The sequence below is a fragment of the Nelumbo lutea genome, chromosome 8 (genome assembly GCF_056320005.1).
Source record: "Nelumbo lutea isolate HS-2025 chromosome 8, American lotus-T2T, whole genome shotgun sequence".
NCBI lineage: Eukaryota > Viridiplantae > Streptophyta > Magnoliopsida > Proteales > Nelumbonaceae > Nelumbo > Nelumbo lutea.
In genome coordinates this window covers 31,593,533-31,611,124 of record NC_142691.1, presented here as the reverse complement: position 1 = coordinate 31,611,124, position 17,592 = coordinate 31,593,533, and the positions used below count along the sequence as shown (strand labels likewise).

Here is a 17,592-nt window from a genome sequence, read left to right as displayed (position 1 = left end):
GAAGGAGAGATGGGGGAACAGAAGAAGATCATTGTTAGGCTGTTAGAGAGGACAATGGCCAATCCTGGTATGTCGGTCCTCTGTTCATCGGAATCACTGCAGTGAAGAAGAAGAAGAACCGACAATCCTTATTAGGATATTACAAGGTGATCGCTATTACAAAAGAATCCAACCGGTGGTCCTTATTAGGATATTACAAGGTGATCGTTGTTAAAGTAGAATCCAACCGGTGGAGAGAGGAACGGGATGAGAGAAGAAGAAAAGAAAGAAAAGATGGATGGGTATTTTGGGGAACAAAATATCATCCACTACCTCTGATGAACACGTACAGAGATGAGATCGGAGGCATTGCCAAAATCATACACACCCTGCTGAACTACGTATGACAGTTGAATATGCCAATGCTCACTGTGGGCCCTATCCCAACTATACTACTGGCGTGTTCGATAGTTTAGCTAGGTGTGTATATTTTTGTCTCCAGCTAATCCGCTCCTTTCATATTATCCTACGAAAGCTCCACATAGTTACTACAAGTTTCGCTCCCTCCGTTTTGCACGTATAACGCGTGTCACTCTATTTCTCCACTTCTCTCCTCAGTCCTCACCTCGTGTTCTCTCTCCTGATTTCATAACTGAAGTCAATTCACCGCTACTTCTGTTCTTCGACTACTCGCCACCATCAACGCTGCCATAGGACCATTCTATAGATATTGAAATCCTAGCCCCAACTTGAACTGCTCGAGGACAAGGGCTCGCTTTCGCCATTGTGAGATCAAGAGATCGATCCTGTTTCTTATCCTCCTCTTTGCCACGATTTTTGCCTCCATCTCCTTGCATGATACACACGTATACCCATTCTCTCCTTTCTTCCCGCTCTCCCCATCTTGTCTATCTATTTTGCCGCCGCTGCTTCTCTTCATTTCTCTCCCTCTTTTCCTTTATCCTTCCTTCCTCTCCCTCGTATGAGAATTCATGGAAGCTGCTCTAGAGCCTTTAGCCTCTACTTTCCCTCCTTTTAATGGCGTGTTTGGTGACTTATTATTTGAATGGGGTTGGGACTGAATTCCTTGTATCTCAGATGTCTTGAATCACATTTTCTTCATTTCATTTTATTACTGTTATCATGTCTTGAATCACATTTTCATGATTTCATTTTATTACTTTTATCATGTCTTGAATCACATTTTCTTGATTTCATTTTATTACTTTTATCATGTCTTGAATCACATTTTCTTGATTTCATTTTATTACTTTTATCATGCAATGCTTTCGTCTTCCTAGGCCATCTTTAGCCATGGAGAAGGAGCTATTGGACGAGTTTTCTCCTCGGGAAGTTCTGGAGAACTGCCTCCAGAGCTTAGAATCTGAAATAGGTTCATCCAAAGCTAGTAGATCAGATTATGATTCTCGACCAAATCGCAGAGTCGTCTCCCATTGACAGGAATTCGTCCAGCTGATAAAAACTCGAACAATAAATCGATTATACACCTTCCCTCCTTTTGGAGTTCCAAAGGCTTCAAAAAGGAAGAGCATAAACTGCTGCGAACCTCCTCTCGCTGGCGAGCTGAGAGGGCAGTGTTCCCCCGAGCTATGGTGACAGAGCATGGCTCACAGGGGGCTGGCTATCCTATAGAAGGAAACCGGGAAAATTAAGATAATGATCGATGATTATTAAGGTAATCCACAGGTGTTTAAATAGGCCGATGGCCGTTACAACGATGTCTGAAAAAGTAAAAACAGTAGGAAGAAGATCATAACAGAATTCATAACAAAAAGATGCGATGGTGAGACATTGTTGTCTCGATCGTTTCTAACGGTCTCATGCTGTATCAATTGCCACGTTACCATACGTGTTAAGTCATCCTGATGTGGGCCCCCAATCTGGTTCGATCCTCAACATTCCCGTCCCCTTAGGATTAGCCTTGTCCCCAATTTAGTTTTGAGATCCGCCCTGGTCTCCCGGGTGGTGTCTGAAACTGGAACTCCTTCCCACTGAATTAGTAGCTAAATCTGTGCCTGGTTGTTGCGTTTGATCATTCGTCTATCGATAACAGCCTTAGGAGTTGGGTGGAGAGATCTGTCAGTCTGGAGGGGTGGTATGCTAGGACTGTGGATAGCTCCGGTACACAGTTTCTTTTTAGCCAAGATACATGGAATACTGGATGCAAGCGACACCCTTCCAGAGGAGCCAGTTTGTAGGCAACTTGACCCACCTTGGTAGAGATTTGAAATGGCCCATAGTACTGACCGATAATTCCTGTGATTTCCTGGTGGCGATGGAGCTCTGGCGGTAAGGTTGTAGACGGAGGAAAACCCAGTCCCCAACTTCAAAAGTTTGCTCAGTTCTTCTGCTGTCTGCGTATTTCTTCATCCGGTGCTGGGCTGATTGCAAGTGTTCTTTTAACCTGGCTAGGATCTGATCTCGTTCCTTGAGATCCTGTTCCACGGAAGCTACTTGGGTTATGCCTGGTACATAAGTAAGCAAAGATGGAGGCGGGGTACCATAAACTGCCTCAAAGGGAGTGATATTGGTAGCTGAGTGGTGGGTGGTGTTGTACCACCATTCAGCGAGTGACAGCCACTTGAACCAGGAGCTTGGGTGAGTGCTAGTAAAGCAATGGAGGTAAGTTTCCAGAGTTTTGTTCAGTGCCTCCTTTTGGCCATCAGACTGAGGATGGTAGGAAGAACTCAGACTCAGAGTGGTCCCCCTGCAGTTTGAACAAGTCTTGCAAGAACATGCTGGTGAACACCGGGTCTCTGTCATTGACAATAGAGGTCGGCATACTGTGCAGTTTGAAGACGTTGTCTAGATACGCCTGAGCTACATCCCGGGCTGAGTAGGGGTGAGAGAGAGCAATAAAATGCCCTTATTTTGTCAGTCTATCCACCACCACTAAGATAACAATTCTTTTTCAGGAGGGTGGCAATCCTTCAATGAAGTCCATCGAAACCTCAGTCCATGGTTTCTCTGGAATCGGCAAGGGCTGTAAGAGTCCAGGTAGTGACACACTCTCATATTTATTTTTCTGGCATACCATTCATTCGCAGATCCAGGCCTTAGTCTCCTTTTTGTACCCTTGCCAATAGTAGGCCCGTTGTATTCTTTTCATTGTCTTGTGAAATCCAGAATGCCCACCTGAAGGTACTGGGGCGGATACAGCTTGAAACTCCCCAATCCTGGATAAGGCATCTGCTTCGCCATTTTTCTTGCCCCTCCTGTAACAGACTTCATAATCCAACCCAAATCAATTTGCTCAGTAATTTCTGCTGTGAAGGGGTTGCTATCCTCTGCTTGAGAATGTACCCCAAGCTCTGGTGGTCCTTGATGACTTGAAACCTTTGGTTAAGGAGATAGGGTCGCCATTTATTAACTGCCAACACTAGGACCAAGAGTTCCGTTCATAGGTGGACCATGCAAGATGTTTTCTATTGAGAGCCTTATTGAAATAGGCTAATGGTCTTCCCTCCTAAGATAACACAGCTCCAATTCCTACTGCACTTGCATCACATTTGGTAGTGAAAACCCTTCTAAAATCAGGCAATGCCAAGATGGGTGTTTTGGTTAATGTCTCCTTTAACTGACGGAATGCCTTGTCAGCCTCCTCATTCCATTCCCCTGCTCCCTTTTTCAATAAATTAGTTAGTGGCCTAGCAATGGTGCCATAATTCTGAACAAACTTCCGGTAATAACCGGTTAACCCCAGGAACCCTCGTAGCCCCTTCACATTCTTGGGTATTGGCCAATGAGTGATACTGGAGACCTTCTCTGGATCAACCTCTACCCCTTCAGATGATATTATATGACCCAGATGTTCAATCCGGGAAACAACAAATTTGCATTTGCTGGCCTTAGCAAACAAGGAGTGTGCTCTTAGGATGTTCAAGGTTGCTCTGAGATGATGTAAATGTTCCTCCATCGACTTACTGTATACCAGTATGTTGTCAAAAAAAACCAAAACATACGTGTGTAGAATTGGTTTGAATATTGAATTAATTAGAGCCTGGAATGTCGATGGTGCATTTGAAAGGCCGAAGGGCATCACGAGGAACTCGTAATGACCCTCATGTGTCCTGAAAGCTGTCTTGGGTATATCCTCCGTTCTAATGTGGATCTGGTGATATCCCGAGCACGGGTCTAATTAAGAAAAAACCTGAGCTCCATGAAGCTCGTCAAGTAGTTCATCAATGACTGGAATCGGGAACCAGTCTTTTACTGTGGCTTCATTTAGAGACCTGTAATCCACGCACATCCTCCAGCTTCCATTTTTTTGTTTTTTTTTTTTTTTTTTTTTAACAAGGAGCACCGATGATGAGAAGGGACTAGTGCTGTGCCTGATGATTCCAGACCTTAGCATCTCTGCTACTATCTTCTCAATCTCATTTTTTGCACGTAGGGATACCTGTAGGGTCTCATGTTCACCGGTTTGGTTCCTGAAGAAGGGGAATGCTGTGGTCGAAGGTTCGAATTGGAGGAAGCCCCATAGGTTCCCAGAACACATCCTGGAACTCATTGAGCACCTTCTGCACTTCCGAGTTTTCTGTTGGGACTTCAATTTCTGGGGATAGGGATCTGAATCTTAGAACAAGCACCTGGCCCGACTTTTGTAGTGTCTTGGTTGCACCTTCCCCTTCTATGATGCTCAGAGGCTTGGGTTGTTGACCGGTGAGAGTGTGATTACCATCCTTATCTGTATAACAGATCATAGTTGTGAAATCCCATGTAATGGGTCCAAGTGTTCACAGCCAATGGGTTCCAAGGACGTATCATACCCCTGTAATGCCAATAAATAAAAATCAGCCATCAAGGTAGATCCACAAGTTCGGATAGGTACTTGTTTGCACTTGCCAGCTCCCTGAAAATATTCTCCGTTTGCCACCATCACATTGAGTTGTCAACTAGTATTGTAAATCTAGGGTTTGTATGAGAAAGGAAGAAAGAAAGAGAGAAAAGAGAAGAAGAGAGGAATGTGTCAAATGGTGTGTTCTTGTTACTGTTCACACCCTTAAAAAGCATTTTATATATTGAAACAAGTAATTACAAAAAGGTCCCTACTTCGGCACTTAAATACAAAAAGTGTACAAAAAAGAAGAGGTAGAGACTAAAAACACCATTGCCTAAACTTTCTCAGCACTCCCCCTCAATCTGAGCATATATGTCAATTGTGCCTAGATTGGCAAGGTTCTTAGCAAACTTTGGGTGGTGAGCACCTTTAGTGAGGCAATCGACTAGTTGGTCTTCTGATCTTACAAAAAGAAGGCAAATCTTTCCACTAGCAATTTTTTCTCTAATAAAGTGTTTGTCCACCTTAATATGCTTTGTATGATCATGTTGAATAGAATTGTGGGCAATGTTTATGACTGCTTGATTGTCACAATATATTCTCATTGGGATATTTGCTTGGATGCCCATATGAGCTAATAAGGTCTTCAACTAGAGTAGTGCAGACACTCCATGAGTCATTGCCCTGTATTCTGCCTCAACACTAGAATGAGCAACTACAGATTGTTTCTTACTTTTCCATGAAACCACATTGCCTCCAATTAATGTAGAATAACCAGATGTTGATCTTCTATCATCAATGGACCCTGCCCAATCTGCATCTGTGTAAGCCTCAATCTTTAGATGGTTGTGGTTGGAATACAACATTCCTTTACCAGGGCATCCTTTCAAATAGGATAAAATTCTATTAACTGCCTGCATATGAAAGGTCCTAGGTTCATGCATATATTGTCTAATCACTCCAACATCATAGGATATGTCAGGTCTAGTCAAACAGAGATACAGGAGGCAACCCACCAATCTTTGATATACCCCTCTGTCTGGAAGAACTTCTCCTTCAGTAGCCCTTAACTTGTGGTTGGGATCAATTGGAGTTTCTACAGGTTTACACCCTAATTTCCCAACTTCATGAAGCAAGTCAAGTACATATTTCCTCTGTGAAAGAAAAAATCTCTTCTTAGATCTTGCAACTTCAATGCCAATAAAGTATTGGAGATCACCAAGGTCTTTAATCTCAAATTCGGAAGCAAGGAAGGACTTTAACTGTGAGATACCTATGATATCGTCAACTGTCACAACAATGTCATCAACATATACTTTCAACATTTTTACTCTTCCATCAACTCTTTTAATGAATAAAGTGTGGTCTACCTGAGATTGAAAAAACCCAATCTTTAAGATAGCATTTCTGAACTTGTCAAACCAAACTCTAGGAGATTGCTTGAGTCCATACAAGGACTTCTTTAAGCGACAAACATTTCCTTCACTGTTAGGAAAGCTCACCCTATGTGATAAGTCCATATACACTTCCTCTTGTAAGTCCCCATTGAGGAAGGCATTCTTCACATCCATTTTAGGGGACTGCATTGCCTTTGCAACACTGTGAGGGATGGAAACAAAAGAGATGGTAGAAATATAGGCACAATAGGAAGGTGAGAGAGCATCATAATACACATAGTTAGTAATAGGATACTTGCTGCATGCCATCTTCCCTTTTCAAATGGCAATAGGAAGATCAAGGTCAGTAATAATAATAGAATTATCAGGAGGTTCAAGATTACCTGAGTCTAGGAGATCAGATTGTGATGGGCATTCTACTTCAGGAGCCACCCTCTTACTGCGCCTGATGAAAAATTGCTGCTAGGACCGAGGTTGATACATAGGAGGAGGAGGAGGAAGAGAAGGAATACCATCGTTACAGGGAAGAGAGGGAGGAGAAGGAGGAACAAAAGAGATAGGGACAGGAAGGCAAAAGGGAGTCTAATCTTCACTTGCATTCTTCCCCTGAAGAGAATGATGGGATGACTGGAGAAAGGAGGAGGACTCTAGAAGGGTAACCAAGGAAAACACATTTAACTGACTTAGGATCAAACTTACGCCGGAAAGGACTCATATCATGAACAAAACAAACACAATCAAAGATTTTAAGGGGGAAATTGAAAAGAGGTTCATTAGGAAAGAGAAGTTGATGAGGAGACTGAAGATTAAGGGTCCTTGAAGGAAGTCTGTTGATGAGATACACAAATGTCTTAACAGCATCAACCTAGAAATGGGTGGGAACATGAGTCTGAAACAGTAAACCTCGAGAAACTTCAACCACATGCCTATTCTTCCTTTCAGCTACCCTATTTTGTTGTGGAGTATGACTACATGAACTCTGGTGAATAATGCCCCGATCTTCAAGAAATCTATGCAAATGGTGTTCAAACTATTCATTGGCATTGTCAGGTCTTATTATCTTAACTCTTTTCTCAAACTGTGTCTCTACCATATTCATGAAGTTTTGAACCACCATAGAAATTTCATCTCGACTTTTCATCAAGTAGAGCAATGTAACTGACTGTAGTCATCAATAAAGAGCATAAAGCATTTATATCCACCCATGCAAGGGATAGCATATGGGCCCCAAACATGAGTATGAATCAAATGAAAAGTAACATTACTTCTTTTACTACTTGCAAAATATGTGGTTCTACACTATTTTGATAAAAGATAATAAAAGAGAAAGGAGAAGAAAAGAGGAATGTGTCCAATAGTGTGTTCTTGTTACTGTTCACACCCTCAAAAAGCATTTTATATTTTGAAACAAGAAATTACAAAGAGGTCCTTACTTGAGCACCAAAATACAAAAATAGTACGGAAAAGAAGTAAAGACTAAAAACACCCTTGCCTAAACTTTCTCAACACATTGAATTGGGTTTCTCTAGATATTGGTACCCTAGCTTGTTCTACTACTCGGGGATCTAGGAAGTTATGGGTTATCCCATATCAATCAATATGGATACCGGCTGCTAGTTTACCCAACCCTAAACCCTCATGGGTTGGGGTGAGTTGAATCCAACGACAGCATGAAGCATATCAATCAATATGGATACCGGCTGCTAGTTTACCCAACCCTAAACCCTCATGGGTTGGGGTGAGTTGAATCCAGCGACAGCATGAAGTGAGATTTCAGGAGTTTCCTCATCGTCTTCCTTAGTTTCTTCAACAATCCCTACATCTTCTTCTTCAGGAATTTCGTTCAATTCCAGGTATTGCTGGATCAACAGCAGCCAGCCATTGAGGTTTCTTCCATTAAACTTCGGAAGATCCAGCTTCACTGTTCTCTGTAACCCCACCAGGCTCCCATGGGACACCTGGTCCTCCTTCTGCTCCCTGAGAGCTGGTACCAGCATGGTATGGTCGGCGGTTGTTTTCTTCTCTCCCTCCGATTGTAGGTGATAATTGATTCAGCCTTTCCAGTATTTCAGTCAGGGTGTGTTGCATCTCATCCTGTCTCCTCTCAACACTGCTCAACCTTTCATCAACATCTGCCATTATCGTCCGAAGAGGTCCAACCTGGTCTGATACCAGAATGCTGCGAACCTCCTCTCACTGGCAAGCTGAGAGGGCGGCATTCCCCCGAGCTATGGTGACAGAGCACGGCTATCCTATAGAAGGAAACCGGGAAAATTAAGATAATGATCGATGATTCTTAAGGTAATCCACAGGTGTTTAAATAGGCCGATGGCCGTTACAACGATGTCTGAAAAAGTAAAAACAGCAGGAAGAAAATCATAATAGAATTCATAACAAAAAGATGCGATGGTGAGACATGGTTGTCTCGATTGTTTCTAATGGTCTCATGCTGTATCAATTGCCACATTACCACTATGTGTTAAGTCATCCTGATGTGGGCCCCCCATCTGGTTCGATCCTCAACAGAAACAGACTCTCTGAATCAAGTCTTGCTTTTAGAGGCAGAGCTCTTAAATCCACCCCATGACTGCTCTTTGTTTTTGGCTTTCGCAACCACGCCAGATGCCTTTGTCTAAACTTTGGGTTTGTGTTAGTTAAGATTTTAACACGAAGAGAATATTACTTGGTTTAGCAAGGTGGCTTTCATTTTTTTTATATATCTTGCTTTGTAGTTTTGGTTCCATCAAACCGACTTGAAATAGACACAGTTTAATTAGCCAAAGGATAATTCTTTCAGGGACTAAAACTTGCCATTATTTTCTTTTTTTTTTTATCAGCTCCACTTATTTTTTCTTTTTAATTTTATGTTAATGCTAGTCCTATAACTTCTCATTGTCTGCAACTTTATCTAATTTGGCAAGGAGACCCAACGTTTAGGTACACCATTATGTACTGTGACAGGATATCACTCTTCTTTTTTTGTGTAAATATGCAGAGCATGTCTGGTCACACAAATCCAGTTGAATGTGTAGCTTTTGATTCAACAGAGGTTTTGGTGGTTACAGGAGCTTCTACTGGTGCAATAAAGCTGTGGGATTTGGAGGAAGCAAAGAGTAAGTAATATTCTTTTCACTTCATTGATTGTTTTAAGTTGAAGAAAACTTGCTAAACAGTTGGTGGCACAACTTGTTAAGTAGTTTAAGTACCAAGATATGGCACCTGAAAATTGGAACTCACGACACATGCACTGTAATGGAATGCATTAATGACTCAAGGAAGCACCTGAAAATAATCCTGTTGTTTGGTCTCAGTTGGGCTTGGTTAATTGCTTGCATCCCAAGTCTGACTCATTAATTTTGTTGATTAGGACCTTCACATAGCAATTCCTTTACTTTTTAAACTAAAGCTTGTATTTGGAGAATTTTTGGCATTTTCTAATTTGTTTTATGATTCTTGTTGAAGTGTAGTCGCTCGCACCCTTACCGGACATAGAATTAATTGCACTGCCATTGAATTCCATCCATTTGGTTAGTTCTTTGCATCTGGTTCTTGTGAATGCTAATCTAAAGATCTGGGACATTAGAAAGAAGGGATGCATCCACACATACAAGGGCCACACTCGAGGAATTAGTACCATTAGATTCACTCCTGATGGATGTTGGGTTGTTTCTGGTGGACTAGATGATGTTGTGAAGGTAACCATAAAGCCATTGATATACCCCTCCCCCTCCCCCTCCCCCTAACCCCCAAAAATAAATAAATAAATAAAACTATAAATAACAACTTCTAAAACTATCTAAACAGGTCTAACAGCTGGAAAGCTTCTACATTTACATTCCACAAAGGACAAATTACCTGCATAGATTTTCACCCCCTTGAGTGCCTGCTAGCCACAAGTGTGTATGGCTTTTATGTTCTCTGTGACATATGCATTTGTATATATTATGTTTTCTTGTTCCGTTTGAGATGCCAAGACTTGATACATATCCATAGTTTAATGATCACCTTATTTATCATATCGAATGCATTTCCATTTATAAAACTTTATGCACATTTATCGATTTGGTTTTCAAGAAATGAACTGGCAATTAGGCTTCTTTTGAACTTAGGAATCTCCTTCTATATTGAGATGGTTGCCTGTTTACAGAAAGATCTGTGCACCTACAAATAGACTGTAGATGTATAAAACAAAACCTCTTATAATTATAAAGACTTGAAAAGTTAAAAACTATGTAAGATATCTTTGATGAACAGCTCATTATTTGTTTTGATTGGCTTTGTTCTATAATTTCATTATCTAAAACATTAAATGATAGGTTGTATCTCCGCATTATGCTCTATAGATTGCAGAGAGAGAGAGAGAGAGAGTAATTAAATAGTCATAGACAATAAGGAAGAAGATGAGATTGAGCTTTTTCTTTCTTTTGGTGTTAGAAGAGAAGATGAAGAAATCACATACCTATCTGAGAATGACTTTTACAATTAAGCAACATTATAGAAAAATAAATCTATCAAAACTTCAAGCATTAATTAATTCAATTCAACTAATGCTTCTACTCCTAAATAAATTCATGGCATAACCAACTTCTCATATTTCTTCCTTCTCCTATTGAATCCGGATAAGCTTATTCTCCTTGCCTATCACTCTCTCTAACATGATTAATTGTTTATCTTGCAGGTCTATGAAATTAGATCTACTAAACAGTCATTGAATGGTTACCTGGTTCTTTCTTCTCCCTCATAGGGATTTCATTTATTACCTTGTAAATTCTTGTCTTATAATCTTTGAATATTTCATTTTTTTGGCTTTCTATTTGTCATTTATCAGGCTGCTTCAAACAACAAATATAAAATTATAAATATTCCCTCAATTCATTCCATCTGTGTAGGTCTCATCCTCAGCTTCTCCGTCTTCTACTATGAGATTATGAATGCCCCGAAAAGGTAATTTCAGAGGAAAAGTTACATTGTTCTGTTATTTAAGGCTTCTTATTTGTATTGCCTTTTATCCTTTGGACTCATTCATTTGGTTTCTTTATATTATAGAAGGTTAAGTTCAAAGGAAAAGTTATTTTATGTTGGATAATATCCTTATTCTTCTTAGTTGTATCTATGCTTTTTTCCTAGCCTGTTGTGTTATGTTATATTTTGGAAGCATAAGCGGAGCTTAGAAGAGAGTTCTTTTTTAGTTGGGAATTAATCTAATATGGATGAAGTTAATTTTATACGATATTTGATACAAAATTTGTGTTTTCTATTTGGCTTTTAATCATCTACAAAAAAATGTCGGGCCCCAAAATTTCTATATCCTTTTTTAATTTTTCAACACAAAATAATATATCCTTTATTTTATCCAGGAGAACAACTTGCACCCGGGAATTGTTGCTAGCAACAGATTGGTGGAGCCATGGAAGAAGGGATCCATAGTCTAGGTCAAGTGTGGGATTGAGAAAGTAAAACACCAAGTAACCAAGCAAGAAATGGTCAACCAGATGGGCAAACATTAATTTTTGAAATCATAGGAGTTATTCGCTATTTAGTAGACATCACATCTCCTAATTGTAAATCTTTCTTCTTTTTCCACTAAACAATCTTCTTTATCCTTCAAAAATTTGTATTGATGTTATTAAAGGAACACCTCTTTATATATAAACTAATTTCTCTTTATTCTGTATTGTTTCTATTACTAAGAATCAAGAACTGGGATTGCCTAAAGATGTAATTGCCATTTGCTATTAATTTTCTTCATTTTTTTACTCTTTCAATTATTCAGTATTATTCGCCCGTGCTTAGCACGATCCTACGAAAGCCGCATAGTCTTTTGCCATTTTGGATAAGAATTTAAACTGATTTTTGGCCTACTTGATCACTTCTCCTAGACGAGAACCGTTCAATGGTGGGTGCTGGTACTTTATGACAGATGGCATTATGGGTCCTGTGTCCCTAGACTCAGGAGTCCAGATCTACTATCCACGAGACACCACGAGAACCGTTCAATGGTGGGTACTGGTACTTTATGACAGATGGCATTATGGGTCCTGTGTCCCTAGACCCAGGAGTCCAGATCTACTATCCACGAGACACCACCAACATTATTGCTTCCAATATGATCTATAGCTGCACATCTCAAACATGTTTCCTTTGATGGTAAGGGTGTAAATGGATTGGTTTTGGATTGGACCCTATCCAGTCCAAAATTATTTTGGACGGATTGGATGGACCAACAAGACATATTGGACTGGACTAATCCGGTCCAAAATTTTTATTAGATTGGATTTGAACTGATCCGTCCGTAACAAATTTATATTGGATTGGGTTGGATTAGGCCAATCTAAATTAAAATGAATTTGAACAAATTGGACAGTCTAGATATTGAATTGGATCGATCCAAATTGGTCTAAAACATTCATTGGATTGGATTGGACCTGGTCCATTTATGATGGACTTACATTGGACTGGATTGGATTGGACCAAATCCAGTCCAATTGACACCCCTATTTGATGGGATGGTATTGTGGAGGCAGCAATCATGTTTGAGATGTGTGAATGTAGATTATGAACTAAGAAAAGAACTCTTATTGGGTTTATCTATTGTTTAGTGCACTTGGTTTATGTCTCATGAGACTTGTGAAGAGAATGCACCTTAACCATTGTACATACGTGCTAGGTTGGGATGGGATGGGCTTGCATGCGCATGTTCGCTCACTGTGCCATGTTGCACATGTGGACCCAAGGCTCCTCTTTCTTCTTTTTATTTTCTTTTTTCTTTGTTAAGGTGTTTAATGTTTTAAATTTAATTTTATGAATCCACTTTCTAGTGTTTTTTTTTTGCAATTGCCACATTCTCCTAATTGGCATAATGTTAGGTCCCAATCAGATTCAAGGCAACCAGAAAATAATACTTTCTTTTGGTAAAAGATGGACCAATTGAGAGAGAATAATTCAGTTTGTCCATTTCAGCTAGAGTGGTTACATAAATACTAGTTCTTGTAACAACTTACTTCTAATTGTTAGATAACTGACCTGAACTCTAGGAAACAAATTCAAAACAAATTCATGTAACAACTTTCCTAATTACTAGCTAACTGATCTGAATTTTAGGAAACAAAATGTAACAACTTTCCTAATGATTAGCTCTGACCTTGACAAATTCAAATCATAATAGATAACAGAAACTGAAATAACAGAACTTCAACAAATAGTTAGGTGACTAAGTCAATCCAGGAACTTGGGATTTTTCTTAGGAGTGTGCAACAACCTTCTGGGTTTATCACATAACTCCCAAGATTAGTGAGGGATGTTTTGTTTTTGGCAATAAGCTTTTTAATGCCAAGGTAACTGCAACTCTACATCTTGCAACTTGCTTCTTTCTTCGAATACTTTTGCAACTTGCTTCTTACAAACGCTAATGCTAAAATCACATAAGAGAACCAATTTCCCTCTTGGTTGTTTGAGTCTATTAGACCATAAAAGAACAAATCTTTGGATGCTAGATGAGTGTAGTACATGATATTTGATGCCCACAAATGCAGAAATCGAAATGCATTTCACACCCAAGCTTTGATCTTCGCAAGCAAGACAAAAACAAGTTGAATATGGCACAACCTTGGGTATTCAGCTTCAATTGATCTCTAAAATTTCCAATAGCAAAGGTAGTGTATTTATCACGAATTTGGGTTATCTTTGTCACCCAAAATACTTCTAGAACAAAGGTAGATTGGATGCATAATGGATCTGGCTCAATGGGGACAAAAACCCTAGTCTCAGTTTGGAAGAAGCACAAATACAAATATATACAGTATAAATACATACAAAATAATATAAAATATAATGTTTTATACTCTACAAATTTGTATTTATACGTAGTGGAGAAGAATGCATGATTTGATGTACCCTTTATTGGTCTCAAGGGAGACTGAAAAAGTGCTCGCCTAATCTATATATGTTTCCTAACATGCTTAAGATAATCTTGGAGAGAAAACTTTTCTAGTTAAGTATCCTAATCAAATCTAGTAACCCACTTTGACTTTCTTATTGGTAGTTTGATTAGGCCATTTTATTAAAACTCCTAATTAACTTCTAGCATCCAATTATTCCTTAAGATAATAAAAGTGAACAGCCTAATTAACTCCTAATTAGCATGGGACCCACAACTAATGAGAAAAGCAACTTAAATCCATGCACTTGCATTTAACTGGGTGGGGTGGGCCACTTAAAAGTGAACAGCCCATATGGCCAATTCACACATATCTATTATGGACTTTGGTGGATCAGCCCAATAAATGTCTAAATGCTTATGTATTTGAGACCTTACCATCCTATAGAGGTGTGATATGTGCCGACATGGCCTACTTTTGCGAGTAGCCCACATTGTAGTGGGTTTTGTGGTGGTGGCAATCGGGGCGAAAGTGGGTCATGCCTACTTGGCCCGGACCCCTCTTCACGGCCCAAGACACAAGCCAAGATGGCCCGTGCCATGTCATGTCACAGGCTTGGGCCTGGCCAAACCATAGGCTTGGACCTTTTTAAAAGTTTTTTCTAGGTATTTCCACTTTTTTTTTTCTTTTGCCAAGTAAAAATGACAAACATTTTGAAAAAAAAATAACAGAAAAAATACTTAACAAAATAGAAAATAGACAGCAAAGTGAAAACAATCCAAAAATTTTATTTAATTTGAGTTTAATGCATATAATTGATCTTATATGAAGTAATAGAATTAATTTGAAAAAAATTAAAATGGAATTAGAATAACATAATATAATAAAATTGAAAATAAAAAATTATAGTGGCATTGAAAAAATCAGAAATAACTTCTAAATTAAATTGATAAACAAAATTTACAATAATTTTAAAATATTGTATAATTATTGAACATACAAAAAATATTAACTTCAATATTTTCTTCGACTTCAAGTTCCACCTCTCCCATCTCCTTGATCTTGATTTGCATCATCTACATTTGGTGAGCCACCATCAGTTGAAGTGTCATGCCCTCCCTAATCTTGTAGTTTCTCATCTACATCAAGCCCTATGTACATATCTAGGTTTTCATCATTCATGCAACTTCTCTTCACATCTAATATGTACCCCAGTACCAACACTAAAACAAGGATTTGATGGAACTGTAGACACCAGAAGGGTTAATAGATCATGTGCCATGGTGGTAAGCATTGGATAATTTTTTCGATATTCTTTTCAACAAGTTAAAATATGAAAACTATATAATTCCTCAGAGGGAAGGAAATCTGTTAAACTACCTTGTAAATAAAAATCAAACTCAGTAAATGAATTGCTGATGAAATGGCAATTGATTGTTGCCTTTTATTTATTAATGACCAAATTTTATCTAATCCACTATTAGAACTAGTGGTTCCAATCGTGGAGTTTGTACAAATTCTCCTATATCCTAATGCTTGTGATTCATAAATACTATACGTTCCAATTAATAAAATTTTCACTTCATCTTTTTTGTTCCAGGATCAACTTCCATATTATCATAATAAGATTCAAGTAAAACATCTATACCATCTTTTTTAATCCTAGGATATAATATTCAAATAAAACATCTATACCATCTTCTACAATGTAGATGGAGAAACCAGTGTTGGAATGGGTGTATTGGCACGTGACAAACAAGGCAGACACATCTAAAGAAAATCAACATATCCAGACCTGCACTGCTGAAGAAATTGAAGCGCCGGCAATCTACAAGGGCATTAAGATGGCCAAGAACCAAGAAGAAACCCAAGTGATTGTGGAATCTGATAAGAAGGCACTAGTCAATCTTCTGTTATCCCAAGATAAGGATCTAACTTGGAGAGTCTCTAGCGTTATTAGAGATTGTACATTCTTACTGAACACCTGTCTAAATGTAATGGTGAGGCATGTATCTAAAAATTGTAATTCCTTAGCTCATTATCTTGAGACAAATTGTAATAACGATTATATATATTATAATTTTTTTTTCAATTTCATATATAAATAATTGTATACATTCATATGTAATCAAATTTTAACATATATATATTTTCAATTTTTAGTCTTTTTTATTAATTTACTTTAATTTTTCATTTTTTTCTATTTTTCTTAAAAGATCATATTGACACATGGCTCAGTCTGCAGCTCACTGGGCCCGGGCCTTGGACCGTACTGGGCTTCTCTCTTGGGGAATTTGTGCCAGGCTGGTGGGTCATCCCGGCCCAGCCTGGCCAACATTACACTTCCATGCTTGATGTCAAAGTCACCACATTGAGCATTCAAATATTTTGAGAAAACCAAACAGGCGTGCACATATCATCTACCATTAAGGCCCGTTCACTTTTCCGTAAGTTACTTACCCAGGTAAATGCAGTTACTTGGATAAGTTTTTCCTAGGAAACACTTACCCGGGTAAGTGCATTTACCCATTTATCCATGTTTTTTTATTTCTCATATAAATAAGGTAATGACCATTTTAGCTATAAAAATTCATTATTAAAAGGGGTGTTTTTTTCCCATTCAATTGTTGGCAACTTTCCCCCTATGTGGAAAAGTTATTTACCCACTTAGGAAATGTGTATCACTTACCCAGGTAAGTGTTACCCAGGAAAATAAACTTTCCCCGGTCCCCACATAAATCTGAATAAAGAACATGGGATTCTTGATCAATGGGAACCAAAATCCCATTTACCAATTCCCCCCCCCCCCCCCTCTCAAAATCCACAAAAAGAACACCCCCAAGGCTATGTTTGGTTTGAAGGAAAAGGTAGGGAAAGGAAGGGAAAGACAGGAAACCAATACAAGGTTTGTAAAGGTTTACTTACTTTTCCCTTCCTTTCCCTACATTTTCCTTCAAACCGAACATAGCCTAAAAGCGAGTATACCTCAAATTTAAAAAGATAAAAAGTTTTCTATCTAAAGTCCCAACAAAGATAAAAGAACAGAGAAAAACACATGTCCAACTTCTCTAGAAGAGAATCACACACAAAAGGCAGTGAGATCGACTGTAAGAGATGATTTAGGGATTCCCTCACCCTTCAACTTCTCTAGAAGGTACTTTTTTTTCCTATATAAACGATCTCCATTAAAGGCTTTTCTTGTTTCTGAATGCTGTTTTTCAAGATGGCAATGGTCCTTAGAGTATAATTGGCTGTATGTTGAGAACTTGACCATTTCTACCAGCTATTTGGCATATAAAGTGAGTCATATAAAGTGAAGACATTGCTGCGGCTACCTAAATCAAGATGGTTTGGCGGGGTTATTGTGGCCTGATCTCACATATTATATATATACTATTTTTAATTTTTATGTGTATGTTACCATATATATATATAAATATATATATATATATATATATATATATATATATATATATATATATAAACAACCTAGGGCTTACTCGTTGGTGTGTTAGCTGGTTTGTTTCAGCATTGACAT

At 38.6% G+C, this 17,592-nt stretch overlaps 1 long non-coding RNA gene across 1 annotated transcript; it reads left to right on the top strand.

Annotated features, from left to right (window-relative positions):
- The first annotated feature begins 7,708 nt into the window (after positions 1 to 7,708).
- LOC148843701 (uncharacterized) lies at positions 7,709 to 11,892 on the top strand. Its single transcript, XR_016102882.1, has 5 exons — positions 7,709 to 8,478; positions 9,173 to 9,290; positions 10,856 to 10,940; positions 11,067 to 11,121; positions 11,535 to 11,892. It is a non-coding gene; the product is annotated as an uncharacterized LOC148843701 (long non-coding RNA).
- Positions 11,893 to 17,592: the final 5,700 nt, after the last annotated feature.